Source organism: Trachinotus anak, unplaced genomic scaffold, assembly GCF_046630095.1.
Source record: "Trachinotus anak isolate AG129_WGS33_773 ecotype Australia unplaced genomic scaffold, CSIRO_AGI_Tana_v1 ptg000016l, whole genome shotgun sequence".
NCBI classification, from domain to species: domain Eukaryota; kingdom Metazoa; phylum Chordata; class Actinopteri; order Carangiformes; family Carangidae; genus Trachinotus; species Trachinotus anak.
In genome coordinates this window covers 23,903,407-23,917,786 of record NW_027273867.1, presented here as the reverse complement: position 1 = coordinate 23,917,786, position 14,380 = coordinate 23,903,407, and positions in this window count along the sequence as shown.

Sequence of the window (14,380 nt, the reverse complement as noted above, 5' to 3'; positions counted from 1 at the left end):
CAGTGGACACTAGGGGGAGGTGTTCCACTGCTTTTAAATGGGCCTCGGTGAATACAGTATGTAAATGACTTGGGTTCATTTTGATTGGCAGCCTAAAATGGATCCTTCAGACCGACACGGCATGGAGGATCCGAGCTGCTCCATCCTTTGTCTGACTGTCGGCGGCGACTGAGCCTGGATGAGACTGAAGGGACATGAAGAGAAACTGTTCAATCACACCACAATCTGATCTGTCTTTACCCCCCGTCCTCCTCCTCCTCCTCCTCCTCTTCAGCCCCCTTTTCCCATCATCCCTCTCTCTCTTCCTCTTCATCTGTCATTGTTTGAGGTTTGAGTCCCCTCAGCTTCACTAAAAACTTGAGTCGCCTCCATTTCACGACAGTTCCTGACGCGCTCACCTCCATGGAGCGCAGGGACTTATTCTCAATACTGTAACACATTGTTCACAGGTATTTTATTTGCACTTAAGCTTAATTTAGAAAATGACTGTAGCTCTATTGTTTATTAAAAGCAAATAATCCACCAGGTTATTTCGTCCACTGAAATATTTTGACTCTAACCTCCAAAAAAACTAATTTATTTATTCATTTAACATGTAACTGTACTTTCTGTACATTTTACCTCCGTACATTATGGCCTATGTTGCTTTAAAGGCTTTTTCATTTTGTCATGTTTTCTGCTGGCAAATACTCCCTTTCATGTTGATTTAATACCAGTATATTTTATTATTTGTCTAAAACCAGTCAGAATTTAAGATAAAAAAACTAAAAATGTGTCTCTTTAGTCTGATTAAACCCAAATCCAATGACCCTCATCTGTAAATATATGTCTTAACTTGTTCATCTCAAAAAACATTTGAAAATCTGATGCATTGTTATACATTAAACCACACATCAGTAGAAAAACAAGTTAAATCAGATCCACCTCAACCACAATTCTGCTTATTCATTGAATACATCAGTATTTAAAACACTACAACATTAGTCTAATATCTAATATTTACTACTTTTGAAGTACATTTTTCTGACAATGAGCTTGTAATTGAGTCTTTTTATGAGCTGGTATTGGTGCTAATAAGTAAATAATGCATGTGAACATGAGCAACCAGTAAAATTCTACTTTTCATACATGCAAAAATACAGTTTTCTTAGATTTCAGTTAAATAACTTCTGAGTCTTGACATTGGGTCTAAAAGGAAGGAAAACTGCATCAAATCAACAGTTTCCACTTTGTTTTGGTTCCACATCAGTGTTGATTGCTTATACAAAAAAAGCTGAAGGATATGCAGAAATAATCAGTTCTGGTCATTTCTATTTCATTTTCAGTGAGAAAAAATATAAAAATGATGATGATGGGATTTTTGCTGGGCCTTGTACCAAACACACACATTCCTTTAAGTCTGGAGGATATTGTTTGGAGCACCACAGCGCTTCATTTACGGTCTGTTGTCACACATTTTACTTTAGCACCTAAAATCACAGCTGCTGTGATTTGGATATTTTACAGCCCTGCTGTAAAGTGACTTGTTCATGTCTCCACCAAGTGACTTAGATTAAGGTTTTGTTCCTGAAAAGTGTAACTGTTGGCTAAAAAAGCACTTTCTTAACATTTTTTATAAAATTGTTTTAAGTTTAGTGTGTGTGTGTGTGTGTGTGTGTGTGTGTGTGTGTGTGTGTGCGTGTGTGTGTGTGTGTGTGTTGTTAAACAGAAACTAAACTGATCAGTGATCAGTGATTTCTTGCATTTTCAAACCTGCAGGTTAAATAAAAGTGAGAACCACAGTGAACTGACTGATGCAGGATCAGTTTCACTTTTACTTTGAAGGATCAGCTCCAACTTCTTGTGTTTATGTGGCGGCCATCTTGTCTTGCTGCTGATTCAGCCCCTGACACTTTGACTGCTGTCTGTCCCGGCGCGCCTCGCTCTCCGCTGCTGCTGCTGCTGGTTCGGCTGGTGAATATTATTGGATGTCCATCTGACCTCATTATAAGTGCGTTGCCACAGGCAACCAGCCTGAAGAAGAGGGAGGAGGGTGGGGTGTAGGGGGGAGAAGAGTTGCATCATGGGATAGAAACCTGACCTCTCTCTCTCTCTCTCTTTTCTTCCTTTTTTTTCTTTCTCTTCTCTCCGAGGACGCACATGTGCACAAATACACATGTGTACATGTGCACACAGACAGCCCATGTAACTGCAGCCACACACACACACGCACACACACACACACACACACACACACTCACATTTTGCCTAAACAAAGATACATCAGGGAGGAGGAGAACCAGTGTGTCGAGCCTCTTTATGCCGAGCCCGAACAACAATACAACATTTGTCTACGGCTGAATGTAAAGAAAAAACACAACATGTACAGACACACTCTGGACACTGTGTGTGTCAGTGTTTGTGTATTTTATGTGTCTGCTCATGTTCAGTTTCATGAAGTTTTTAAGTTTTAGTTATTTGTCTTTTAAACTTTTGTGGTCACAGTCATACAATGAATTTAGTGTGTCTGCATTTCTGCAGAATTGCATATTGTGTGTTCAATACCGTGGGTGTGTTTATGTGTGTTCAGTTAAACCTGAAAGTGTTAAATAAAGTGTGGTGGGGAAGAGTTGTGCGACCTAGCTCGGTGTGTATGTGTGTGTGTGTGTGTGTGTGTGTGTGTGTTCTCAAAGTTAGGAATTGTGTCTCATAGTTCAGTTTATTTTGTGTGTCTGTATGTCATGAATTTTGTGTTTTATTGTGTCTGTGGTTTTATATCTGTGTGCGTTTGTCTTTCTCTTGATGCAGCACATTTGCTTATGTGTAATTTTGTGCGTCTGTGTGCGTTTCCCACATCCTGTGGGTCTGTGTTTGGTAATTTTGTTTGTTTGTTAAGTTGCATTGTCATTTTGTGTGTTTGTTTGAATGACTGTGAATGAATTGTGTGTATCAATGTGTGTAATAGTCAGAATGTCTACGTGTTGTGTTTATGGCTTTGATTTTGTGTGTCCACCTCATATTTGTATGTTGTTCTTGTGTCTTTCTTGTGTGTCTGTGTTCATGTATGTCTTCAGGTGTACAGAGTACTTCAGTGTGTCTGTGTTGTGTTTACATCTTTCATTTTGTGTGCCTCTCTTATAATATGTGTCTATTTTTGTGTGTTCGTATTGTGTATTTCTTTTTGTCTGTCTGTGTTTATGTATGGTTTCTGTGTGTGCACTTTTGTGTGTTTGTGTGATGTCCATATCTTTCATTTTGTGTTTGGTGACCAATATACTGTATATTTCACTTTGTGTGTCTGCTGATGTTTTTTAATGTATATTTTTGTGTGTGTACTTTCATGTCTACTTGTGTTTGTGTGTCTCATCTTGTGTGTCTCCGTTGTGTCTTTGTTTGATTTTGTGTCTGTTTTTCATCTGTACTGTCTGTTTGTCGTCTTGCTCTCTTTGTGTCTGTGTGTCTGGGTTTGTGTGTGTTGTGTACCTTCTTCAGCCTCGATGTTCTTGTTCATGTGTGTCATTATTTATATGGTTGTGTACTTTTATGTGTGTGTTTCTGGGTGTGCACATGTGGCTGCCTGCGCTGTGTGTGTGTGTGTGTGTGTGTGTATGAATAACCGTTAGCCTGTAATTTTGTATGTCTGTGTATGTTCTTGTGTGTGTAGGAGGTGTGTATATGTGGGTTTGTGGAATGTTTGCGTCTAATTCTGTGAATCCTCAGTGTGTGTGTGTGTGTGTGTGTGTGTTTATGTATGAACACAGCATTATCTGCAGACGCACATCTGTATGTGTGTGTACAATTGTGTGTGTGTGTATGTTCATATTTACAGTAACACACACACACACACACACACACACACACACACACACACACACACTGCCTTCATCTCTGACATAACTGGTTACCATGCATACTGTGCGACTCTGACTATTATGGGGTGTTCTTTGTTTTGTCACAACGTGCCCTGGTATGGAATGGGAGGGGGAGGGGAACAGGGTGTGTGTGTGTGTGTGTGTGTGTGTTAGCGTGCACGATTGTGTGCACATGGAAGGGGGGGGTGCATACGTGTGTGAGGGGGAGGTATATGTGTATTTTGGTGTGTTTTGGTGTGTGTGTGGAAGGGGGGGGTGTGCAGCAGGGAAGGGTGTGTGTGTGTGTGTGTATGTATTTGCATGTGTGCGTCGAGCAGAGGATTGGGTGGGGGTTGGGTGTGCGCGTCTGCGCTGACGTACGAGCATATAATGTGTGCATGAGAGAGAGAGAGTGCATGCATGTGTTTTTGAGAAGGTAAGATAAAATGGCGGCTCGTGTGTGTGTGTGTGTGTGTGTGTGTGAGTGTGTGTGCTCAGGCCTCTAAAAACTCCTCTACTTTTGCTCAAACCCTCGTCTCTTCATTCAGTGTGTAGTTATTGTGCGTCGAGTTTAAGATATTTATTCTTGACTTTAACATGACCTCATCCAGGAGAAGACATAAATAGGATTTAATTGTGTAATCATGGCAACACAAAACTACAACACACTCAGAGAGAAACGCTGCCAACACTTCACTTCTCCGTCGTTCACCTACAAACATCACTACACGACAACACGAGTGTGAGGGTGAAGTGATTCCTTGACCTTTTAAAGGACCAAACAGCTGATTTCTCGTGTGTCCGACTCTTTACTACACAACATGAAGACACTGAGTCCTCCTTCCTTCAGAGCATCCATCTCTCTCCACTCGTTTCTGTTTGGTATAAAAAGTCACTTCGCAGACGGCTGGACCGTGGCTGAGTTGTGTAATCGATCAAAGTCCGTCACATAAGTCTGATGAACCTTTCGGGTTAGTGGTGTGAGGAGCAGTTATCCTGGACGTCACCACTGTGGACCTGCACAGATTGATACCAGGTTAATGTTCACTGTGGTGCATTCAACTACTTTCAAGTCTGCTACATGATTTTTATCCTGTCAGAAATGAATGGAAGACAAATGCTGCCAAAATTAAACACAATATCTTCAAAAATTTTAAGGTCTATAGTGCACTGGTTAATGTTCAGCAATAATCTAACATGTATATGATTTATGACCGGAGAGATAATTTAAAGAAATAGCAAACGTGGTCTTTGAAGGCTTAAGATTTGGAATCAAGTCTCTTTTTTTATGTATAATCGTAAGAACCTGCACCACCCTCTAAAGTTCAAACCACATGTTGGGACACCCTCCTGCAATACAAGCAAAAAGTTGGGGGCAAACATTACCTCCCAGTGTACGGTGTCCCCCTGCTGTCAGATGGTTGGAGTGTTTCTGTAGAATCCATGAAATCCTGCTACATAAAACAGGACACGTCTGTCCGGCAACTGGACTTAGTGTTTGAGCTGATGTGCAAACAGACCAACTGGTCAGAGATGTCAGCTTCAAGGAAATACACGACAGGAATCAAACAGGAAACAAGTTTGATATGTGAAAGATGGAAGTTCATACATGACAGACATGTTTAATCCATCAAGACGATCAGAAATCCCAACAACCCTCTGATACGACCCATAGGAGCGTCTCTGGAAATAGCGCCCCTTCGACAACAGGCGTACCGGGCCTTGGTTGTCATGGTTACAATAATAAACTGTACTGAGAGCAGTTACTATAGTAACGGTCATGTCTTGGTCAGGTTTAGGAAAAGATGTTGATTTGGGTTAAAATAAATTCTTCCTCAACATTAGACGATCTCTGTTGTCATGGTTACAATAATAACGGTGAACGGTCATGGATAATAGAAACAACATAAACTGCTCCTGTCACATGGGAATCGAACACCGCTCTCCTGGGTCATATTCATCCATCCACCCCAACCTCCTCCTGACGTGGACTTTGTCGCTCTATAAACTACGTCACTGCACTTTTCCCTTTGCTGTCATCATTATTACAACCACTAGATGTCGCCTAGCAACAAAACCTAACTATGGGTTATAGTAACCTGCTGACAGACGACCTGTGGGCTCGTTTGTTACAGGAGCTCAGAAATCCCATCACTGAACAGTTCTCTCTTGAAATGCAGGCTTTGTCCAAAAACATGTAAAATCACCTTCGACTTCCTCTTGACGAGGGATTAACACCAGTGACGAGACCCGAGCAGAAGGAAAGAGTGAAAACGTGATGCCTGACTTCAGCTCGCATCAGGTCCACAGAGCAGCACGATGCCTCACAGATGACAGGCTGTTATTATAAAACAGGGACAGGCAATCGTGACAAACCAATGGGACTAACATCCAATTTCCTGAAACTGTGTAAAAATATAAATAGCATCCCCGGGTGACACCACACTCGACCTCACAGATTGAGAGAGAAGATATCATTCAACGCCAGCTCCTGCCTCAGCTGTTGTACAGCATCACTGCTCCACCTCTTTCCCATCAGCCACTCTGTCATTGATTTCTTCAGTGATCAGTATGTACAGCTCCGTGCGTCCTTGCACCATGACTTTGACATTTCGATGCAGCCGCAAATGAGGAATCAGGAACCAGCGGCTGCACCTGGAGGGTACGTGCAGCTCTGATTGTGAGATGTGGTTTGACATCAGGCAGATTCACGACTGCAGCAGATGTTGCTGTGTAATCGAAACCAGCAACTGAACAGCACAAACATGTCACGGCTGTAAATATGTAATGTGAGCTGCAGTTGGACCTGTTTATAAACTCACATATACAGTTGCATGAGTAACTGTCAGATGTTACTCAAACCTTCAGCAGAGTTACGGCCCAGTTTGAAACCATAGGCGTCCTAGTCCACTGTATCACCTGCAGTTGGTTCTCAAATGGTCATAATTACATTTAGAAACACTACTTATTATTTTAATTTCTCCATTTTTGAAGTAGCTGTCACACACTGGCTGCACTCACAAAGGTCGGAATATCTCAGATTAAAGCTTAAACTCTGCTGAAGTTGATGTTTTTATACAACTGAACAACAACAGCAAAAACGTTTTGAAGGAAATGTAATTGTGACTGGATTAAATTTTCTATTAAAGGTCCCATATTTTACATTTTTCCTGTTTTATCTCAGTGTAGTTTTACATCTCCTCTCTCAGGCTTCTCTCTGGAGCTCTAGTAACAACAGGTCAGTCAGCCAATCAGAAGAGAGGATCTGAGCCTCTCTTCTGATTGGCTGACTGTTTTCTGAGTGATCCAATAAAAATATATCAGATTTCAGGTAAACACTCAGAGAAACCAAATCCTGCAAGGTTGGCTGGTGGGTCCAGGTGGGCGGGGCTTGGGGCATGGCTGAGAGTGGTGACTGCTTTTTCTTGTGACATCACAAAGTCACAGAAGTCCTGACGGCTGGTTTTAAGGCTCAGTTTCTGAATACAGGCTGTGTGCATTTCTCTGTGGACTGAGGCTTTGATACTTTCACAGTATTAATATAGAACCTAGACCTGCTTTATAATCACAAACACATGGACATCTACCTTTATACAATGTGGGACCTTTAATATGATGAGGATATTTAGTTAATTAACATATTTGTTCACAGTAAACAGATTTATTTTCCACCAAAATATCAAATCTATGACAGAAAAACTGATTTACGAGAGAAAAACTGCAGGTATAAGGTGTTTATTCACATGTAACCAACCCCCATCTTTCTCTAACCTTAACAAAAGTGCTGACTGAATTGTGGATAATGGTGCAACAATTGTGCGCTTTGTACCAACCACCTCATGGCCACGTGCTTCATTCATTCATAAGATGTGTCGCCTCCGAACATAATCCAACCAGCAGTTATGTTGTATAGAAACAAAGTTACTAGGGAGACAAAGTTGTTTCTATCAGGGCAGAGTCATCACATCTACAAGAGACAACGAGGGAGGAGGCTTGTTTTTATTATGTGTCATGGTTTAACCCAACCTGTCTGGGTTGTGACCCTGTAAAACAAAGTGGCCCCTCATCACAGGTTGTAGTCAGCTGTGGTGGACATGAGTTATAAGCAGTTGATCAAAAAGTAAATTTTCCTTCTCAGGTTGTTATTTGAAGAATATCCAGAATGTCACGAGACAAAAGGAAAGATTAGAGAAAGTTATTGACAAAATAATCTCACATGATCTCCATCGGGCCGCAGAGTTTGTCAGTGAACTGTAGAATATCAGATTCCAGTTTTGGAGTAAGTCTTAACTTGAGGATTTAACACTTGAAGCGCTCAGAGAAAATTTAATTATTTAACGTTCACATTTCACTGAAGATGAAGATCATGTGATATCACTGAAAGCTCCAGAAAAGCTGTCAAATGGACCCTGTGGAGAGATTGTTTTCTCAACTGCTTTTTCCATGGTCAAGAATGACCTTTGAACCTCAACTACACATGATTCTGTTTATTATTTTGAGGTATATCTTGGAGGGGGGGGTTTGTTCCCCAGGTCAGGAACCGCCAGTTTAACGGAACAAAGACCCAACGTGATCTTTATGTTCAGGTCTGTCCTCAAATGTCAGTTACAGGATGACAGTGACTCTCTTTGAGATTTTGTAAGAATGAAGCCAGGAAAGATCGAAGATGGCAAACGTGTCCTCTGTGGTTGAGACGAGTGAAACAGGCTGTATCTCGTATTTATATCAGTGATGATCTGTGGCACTGTGTGACTGTGGGGGAGAGAGAGAGAGAGAGAGAGAGAGAGCGGGAGGAACCCCCGGTTGACGAAGTGCAATGAAGACGTCACAGATGGGAAGGCTGGGTATTTTGAGCCTCTTTAAGTGGCTGCTGTTTGGAGAGACATACTGTACTCTGCACTTCAGGAACCTATAAGACAGGAAATGATAATGGCGGTGGTGTTGGTGTTGGAAGGGGGGAGGGGGGGGGGGGGGGGGAGAGAGACAGAGAGAGAGAGAGAGGGGGGAGGCGAATTAGCAGTGTGATTATTATGGAGTGGCAGGCCAAGCAGTGAAGAAAGGAGGAGGAGGAGGAGGAGGTGGTGGTGGGGGGGCGGGGGGGGGGAAATGCATATTATGGGATGTCTGTGTTGTCAGGCGGGAGGAGGAGCAGAGGAGACGAAGTAAAGGAGGTGGTGGGGGGGGGGGGCGTTATGGTCTGGCCTAGGCCTGGTTTTGTGTGCAGTGCGGTGCCCCCCACCCCCCACTCCTTTCCTACAAGCTTTGTGTGTGTGTGTGTGTGCGTGCATCGACACCACAGCTCAACGTGCGCAGACTATGTATGTCAGGGAAATTGTATCTATCTTCAGGTGCAGAGTGACTCACACACAAGGAGGCATCGAGGCCCGAGAGAGGAGGCAGCACAAAGGCAGAGGCAGAGTGGCAGCTGGGAATTCATCAAAAAAAAAACTTCACTGGCAAAGTATCTGAGCTGCACACTGAGCACAATACACTCCCTGTCCCCTGTAATGTAAATTATTGAGGCAGCGATGGAGCAACGAGCGTGTTTATGTGCGGCGGGTTTGCCTTCTTTGCTGCCAAAACCAGATCATTTACAACGTCCTTTTGTGCTGATAAAAATGTCAGCTCGCCTCCAAATTCATCACATCCACTGCAGTCGGCCATTAAACTGATTCAGCTGTACGGTCGGGAGTTTTTACGTAACCTGAAATGGACGCTGATGATTTCCTAGATCGGTATTGACTGAAAAAAACCCAAAAATGAAATCTTTGTTCCAGTCAGTGTCACAACTGGATTTTGGCTTTCGTCCCGGATGAGCGCTGTTCCCACACTATCTCCACTGGAACCAGCCTCACTGTGACTAGGAAGGACACGGAGTGCCTCCAGCTTTGACAGAAAAACATTACAACAGACTGGTGAATTGGAAAATTTCCATCTCTGGTGCAATTAAGCAACAAATTCCTGGAGATGCAATCTGCAGATATTCAGTTTATAATTTAATAAACAGAGTTGAGGAGCTGGACTGAGGGTTTGCATTTTTAAGGCAGTGGTTTTAAAGCACTGCTTTGGGAAACCCCTCCCCCTTCACCTTTCCCACGTCTGAATTAGACGAGCTGTGTCCAACCATTTCTGGAAATTCCTGAAGCCAACAATCAGACATTCATGCAACTCTCTCAGTTTTATCCCTTACTCATCCATTTCACTTTTCGTGCCAGCGACCGAGGGCAACACTACCGTCTCCAGCGTGCGAACGTGGCCTTTCCATTGATCGTCGTCAGAATGTTCCGTAATTGACGCCCGACTGCTCCACTATCAACAATGGTTATCATGGAGGCAATGTCGCCTCCATCAGTAACTTCAGTGACTCTTTTCCATTGTGGGAAAAAGGAACCACAGTAACACAGTCATCAGCCTCCATGTTGTTAATGAAACCTGGTTTCTGGTGCGTTTGTGACGTCAGACACGACACACAAAGGGGCTAGTCGCCTTCTATCAGTGGGTTTTGAGTACAGCTGCAGACTTTCAGGTGGCGCTAGAACAGAACTAGTTCATATGACGTGTTAAGTGTTTCTACTTTCAAACAGCCACGCCTGAAGCCGGAGAGCCTGAGCGTGGTAGCGAGGGCTGAGAGGTGAGAATGGTTAAATATGAAGGTAACAGTGCACATTTTCAGTCTGTTCATGTGAAAAGTGACAGAAATAGTTGTGAAAAGAAAGAAAAAAAAACCCTGCAGACTTGTGAATGTTGAGTTGTTGGTTTCGGAAAGTTATAGGAACTGTTTAGTATTCTGAAGGTGAGGAGGGGGCGGGGTTTCAGATGCTAATTAACCATCCAACAAGCACCTCTGACGGAGTGTACTGTCCCCTTTAGTCTTTATTGTAATGGCTCGTTTCCCGTCAAACAGCTGTGCTTTAGCACTGTGCAACAGGAAAGACAGGTGACACGGTTTGAGGTCACGGGGCAGATTTGAACCCCAACAACATCACCAGCACATCTGGGACATCCGGACTCCTGGGGTCTAATTTCTCTTCCTCTCTGTTTCCTCCCCGTGTCAGAGCGGCGGCGGCGTTATCTCGTGTGGCAGACGTGCTGGGTCTGATCAGACCCATTTACACTTTATCTGGTGCAGCTTCAGAGCGCACACTGCAGGGCAGGGGAGGTGCAGCGGCGAGGGGGGGGCGGGGGTGGAGCAGTCAAGAAGTATTATGGTATGCATTTTGACTTACATGGTAATTTGACCCCGCCTGTAACCCTCCTCCCTCTCCCACCACCACCACCACCCCTCTGCTTATCTCCATGGCAACCAGCAGCACAGGAGCACTATTATGGTCTGTACCCCCCCCCCCCCACCTCCTCCTTTTTCCTTTTTTGCCTCAGAAATGATATTATTATCATTATGTGATATTCAATTCTGCGATTGTGGCGGTGGTGGGGTTGGGAGGGGCACTGAGAGCCGTGCACGAGGTTTCTATGACAACTGCCCCCAGTATCCTTCTGATTGGTGATTATGGGATGTTACCCCCCACCCCACCCCCCATCCTACACCTCCCTCCCCTCCCCAAATGCATGCACACATGAACACTGTGTCCATAGTCAAGGGAAGGAGAAGTGTGGGGGAGGGGGGAGGAGATGCAAACCAAGGGAGAGAAAAAGAGGAAGAAATGGAGAGAGAGAGAGAGAGAGAGAGGGAAAAGAGAGAAGTTGTTTTGTTTTGGTTTTTTTTTTGTGGTTTTTTAAGTTGTTCTTTGTGCCGGATGGTGTGAGAGGGATAAAGCGAGGGAAGCTGCTCTCGACGGCGGGACAAAGGGAAGGCCAGATGAGAAAGACACAGATAGAGTCCAGATGAAGGTGTGCTGAGTCAGAGGCGACTGAGGAGGCACTGCAAGAAAAGAGAGCAGAGGGAGAGAGGCCTTCAGCTACAGCCGAGAGAGAGAGAGAGAGGGAGAGAGAGAGCTTGAACTGGTTTAGAAGCCAAAGTATCAGCGACAATATGCTGACATGAATAATTTGTCAGATGATTCATTAATTCTCCGTAGGTTAAATCGGCCTCATTGTGCCTCTAATTCTACCAGTTTCTACCAGCAGCAAAAAAAAATTACACAACTGTGTCCGCTCCTGTGTGTTGCAGCATCACGATTAATCCTGCATCCCCCAGTTTAGTGATCACCACCGCGCAGGAAAGCGGTGTTTTCCTGCATAGAAGTCATTCATAATGAGAGAATAATGCTCGCTCACCTTGGGAAATTACTGCCAGCTGTTGTGTTTGCTCGCTTGCAAGTTTCCCTCCAAACCAGTTATTCTCCTTTTTACTCCACAACACACAGTATATGTTCAAAAAGTAGGATGTGAGATTGTTTTTTTTTTTGGGGGGGGGGGCCCATTCTGCATCAAGCCAGGTCAATAAAGAAATAGCTTTCTCTGGTCACCGTCAGGATGAATCGGCCAGACCTCACCTATCACAGGGAAACACAGCATCCTTCGTTCATTTCACCAGACCGCTGAGGTCCCGACACCACGATTTGAGCTGGTTCAGTTCTGTGGTTCTTACTTCTGTGCTCTCGGGACAGTTTGGAGCTGTTTCACTGAGAACTGTGCATGAACAAGTATTTCTCCATCTATTCAACTCTCTCTGCTGCATGTGTAGTTTTCACTTCTTTGTGTCATTTCACTTTCTCCACCTCTGATGACTCGTGTGCTGAATGCGTCTACTGGCTTTAAAGGTGACAGGTGAGCTGCAACAATTAGTCAGTGATTAACATCAAGATAATGTGCAACTACCTTTACTATCAAATGAGTAATTTCTTTAAGAAAATGTGGCGAAAGTCTCTGATTTCGGCGTCTCAGCTGTGGATATTTCTGGTTTTCTTCAGTCTTCTACGATGGTGAACTGAATACGTTTGGGTTTTTGGACTGTTAATTGGACAAAAGAAGACTTAGGTTTTCAGACACTGGGAAGGATATTTTTCACAATTTTCTGACATTTTATTGAACAAACTTTTGATTTGTTTAATCAAACCTGAAGGCTTCACACAGTGAGTTTTGGTGGGTAAGAAAACTCCACAGGGCACCTTGACTCCACGAGGTAGATCATTGCGAGCTGCAGGTCTGTGAGGCCACGTGACAGCGATGTTTCACTCACAAGCGGAAGTTTGAGGGCTCTGATCTGGACCGGATTCTGCCTCTTGAATAAACAGGCTCCGATGTCGCGCTTTTGCACCACAGCTGTGAATTCGTTTTCTTGACTGTGTTTCTGACTCGAGCAGCATCAGCAGAACGAACTCGCAGTTTCACAACAACATCGCGTAACTCACTGCGATGCCCCACGGGCCCCTGGAACAGAGCTCCCCATCAGTTTACACGAGCGCTGTTTATCCCCCGCGTGGAGAGACGTCGCTCTGAAGCCTCTCTGCCACTCTGAGCTCAAACAGGTCTGCATTCTCCCCTCAGCGTAGATGGAACACAGACAGTCAATGGTGGGAAAAAACTGTCTAGGACCCAGACGATTTTCCCACCATTGACTGCAATGCATTTCCAAGCAGCCTGTGGAGCAAGCCAGTGTGTGTGTGTGTGTGTGTGTGTGTGTGTGTGTGTGTGTGTGTGTGTGTGTGTGTGTGCAGACAGCTTAACTCAGCTGTTGGCTTGGCTCTTGCACTCCTGGGCTCCCTGTTTTGAGTTTTTAAGGGCTGCAGACTTGAAGGCTTTGGCTGCAGTTTGACCCCTGTGGCCCCTCGTCCGTGGCCCCTCACTGGAGGGTCGAGCACGTCACCTGACTTTTTAACCTCTCGCTGACCTGCTCGCTGGACTTTTTTTTTTTGTTGTTGTTAACCTGGCCTCCATGTGCTGATGCCCAAACCGCCTGATGGTGAGTCACGTATATGAAGCAGCTGTATATATTTAATCTCAGAGCACCTGGCGTGGGGGCTACACCCGGGGTCACCCTGCCTCTGGTGACCCCGGGGCGCTCTGCGGGCGGTTACCAGCGGTTACCAGCCTGGCTCTGCATCTACACCCTGTGCACAGTGTGGAGCAGCCGGGCTCATATACAGTGCCGTGCCTGCGCATACATGCAAACATGCACTCTCAAGTTAAGCAGTCATGTGGCACACACAGTTGCCATGTGACGCCCCCCCCCCCTCCTCCTCCTCCTTTCTCCTATCTCTCTCTCTCTCTCTCTCTCTCTTTTTGGAGTTATGCTTATTGTGGGATGTCAGTGACTGCACTCATTACTATTATGGGATGCCGCACGGGGGTGGGGGGGCGTCTCCATGGTAACCGCGGTTGCTAAGGGAGGGGGTGGAGGTGTGTGCGGTGGTGGGGGGGGTGCATGCATAGAGGAATGGGGAAGAGACTGTAGGAGAGGGAGGGGGTGAGTTGACTATTATGGTCTGTACGTTGCAAGGTAACTATGCAGAGTGGGGGAGGGGTGACTGAAGAGAGAGAGAGTGTGTGTGTGTGTGTGTGTGTGTGTGTGTGGAGGGGAGGAGGGGGGGGGATATTATGGGATGCCTGCCCCCTGATCTCTTTGTGTGTGTGCACGCGCGCGCGGGGTG